This window comes from Phaseolus vulgaris, chromosome 3 (genome assembly GCF_051622355.1).
Source record: "Phaseolus vulgaris cultivar YP4 chromosome 3, ASM5162235v1, whole genome shotgun sequence".
NCBI classification, from domain to species: domain Eukaryota; kingdom Viridiplantae; phylum Streptophyta; class Magnoliopsida; order Fabales; family Fabaceae; genus Phaseolus; species Phaseolus vulgaris.
The window spans coordinates 45152628-45155431 of NC_143500.1; the positions used below are offsets into that span (position 1 = coordinate 45152628).

General features: G+C 19.1%; 1 non-coding gene across 1 annotated transcript; it reads left to right on the forward strand.

Moving 5' to 3' along the window:
• Window positions 1-894: 894 nt before the first annotated feature.
• On the forward strand, window positions 895-975 carry TRNAL-AAG (transfer RNA leucine (anticodon AAG)). Its single transcript has one exon. It is a non-coding gene; the product is annotated as a tRNA-Leu (tRNA).
• The last annotated feature ends 1829 nt before the right edge of the window (window positions 976-2804 follow it).

The window sequence follows — 2804 nt, forward strand, 5'->3', positions numbered from 1 at the left end:
TTCCTTTGTTTGCTTCCTAACAAATAACAATTCATCATCAACATAAATAAACATTTACAGTCCTTGTAAAAATACTCTTTATTATTTCTTAAGAACTTGTAATATCACATATGCATACTTTCATCCACTTTATCTAATTTTGGTTTCGCAATGAAAACTCCATTTCTCGTATCTATCTTTATTTAGAGATCAACTTGTGCCCGCCCATCTATAAATTTCACACATTCTTATATCCCTCAAAAATTTAGTTAAATAATTTCATTTCAAAATTATATTTTATAGAGTTAAATATGTTTTTTTTTTCTATATTATAACATAAAATTTGTTTTTTTCTTAATCTAAACTTTAGACTTTTTTATATTTATAATAAGAAAAATATTGAAATATGTTTCTTACAAGTTTTTTTTTAACGTAACAAAAACAAACTTTTTAATGTAGATTGTATTATAATAATATAATATGTATGTTAGTGATAAGTTAACATCAAAGACTTATTTCAATAATTTTCTTAGTATATCTCAGAAGGTCTAAAATTTGAATTAAAGATGAAATCAATTTCTATTTAATCTTATTTTATATTTTTTTTATTTTTTTTTCATATAGATCATGTTTATAAAATTTAAGATTAAAATAAAATAATTTAATATCTCATTTATAAAATATTTTAATATATATATATAGAAATATAATTTATTTAATTAGTTTTTCTGTGTATAATATAGCTATACACATATATAACAACACTTTCATCGTATACTTATAGATTAATTTGATAAAATTCGACAAAAAATGTAAAGTTGTATAGAATTAAAGATTTATGATTTAATGAATAAAAATCAAATGCTCACACATATATATGATTATATAAATAATAATAGAGAATGTGTACAACAAGTTGAGATGGCCGAGTTGGTCTAAGGCGCCAGATTAAGGTTCTGGTCCGAAAGGGCGTGGGTTCAAATCCCACTCTCAACAAATTTAAATTTTTATTTTTTCCTTTTTCTTTTTTATATAATTTTTTCTAAAGAGTTTCTATTATTCCTAGGTTATGCATCCACTTTTTCTTTATAATAACCACAATTAAAAAATTTGTATTATTTATAAAAATTATTAAAATAAAAATTTATTGAAGGTAATTTTTTTATGTTTAAGCAGTTTGTCTTGTTATAAATAATTATTCAAGTTAAAAAATAGTTATTTAAAAGATAAAATAAGAAAATTTTATGTAAATCAAATGAGTAGTTAAAATAGAGAATCCAATATTAATGTTATAGATTGATAACATTTTGAAGAGCGGAGTCCTACTACCTATTTAAGCATTAATTTCAACATATAATATATAAATTGAACAAATAAATTATTAAACAACTATTTTAAGGGAAACTAATTTTAAAAAAAATTAAAGTTAAGAAAATAGTTTAAGTATATTATTAATTATCATATAAAGAGTATATATTCTGAAAATTATCTTTGCTTTTCTTAAAATTAATTAAATTTGGCTTAGTCATTATCAAAAAGGCAATCGGTTTTGATTCCTAAAGAATATGATACTGTTATTTTCTTTAGTGTTGATTTTAACAAAAATAAATAGGAATCATGTTAAGGATTTAAAATATTGAAGGTGATTAATAAAAAAATTGTTAAGTGAGTATTATTTTAAATTATTTCATTAACCCTCTATTAAACACATTCGTACTTAACATATTTGTCCTATAATAATAGAGAGAAAAACATATTTTGATCTTTTATTTTTTTTAATTCTTTAGATTTATTTATTTATCTTTGAGACATAAAAATACTTTTTTTCATTAATAAAAAAACATTAGACTAAACATATATTTATCCTTAAAAGTTTCAAATGAGCAATTAAGTTTTTTAATAATATAAAAAATATTAATTGGTTATTTTATAAAAGATTGTGATAATAGGTAATCTAATACTCAAGATTGCATCTTTTTATTTTATTTTTCCATAATTATATAATTAGTTATTGGTGTAAAGTATTTATTAAATTTGTTGATGACTAAGTTGAAGAAGTGCCAATTCTTTTTACTTTAATAAAAAAATAATAATTTAAGTGCCAATATAAAAACGTTTACGCTTTTAAATAACTAATATTTATTTACATGTGATTTTTACGGACCATCTGAAAAAAAATTAAAATAAATTCTTATTATATAATATTTACGTTTTAAGTATTTAACATGTAATAAATTAAATATATAAGTGTTTTCACAATTTTTAAGTTTTTTTTTCAAGGTAGGGAAGAAATTTTATTTATGAGACATAAGATATACCATATTAACCATAATATATGTACTTATACATGACATTTACAATTTTAAAGTGTTCATTACTTAACAAAAATATTTTTTTTAAAAGCGTCTTTTTATATAAATACTTATAATGTATTGTCTCGTGTTAGAATTTTTAAAATAATTAAGAAGCAAATCATGATTAAAAATAAAATAAAAATTTAAAGAATAACTAAATAATTAGAAAAATTATGATCATCATTTAGATGTTTGTAGTTTTCGTTTTTTTTTAAATAGTGTAATTTTGTTTTATATTTTTTAAAATAGACAAAAAGAATATTTTGAAATTGAACAAGTAATATTTCTTATGTAAAATTTTAATTTTTATATTGAAATCTTACTAATTAGTACGATTTGTTTTATTTTTTTATTTTTTTTTCTATAAATACTAAATAAAATTATACTATTTAAAAAAAATTATAAAAAATAGTAACCCGCTCACCCAAGTACGACCATTATTAAAAATTAAAATTAGTTATAAAAAATAAA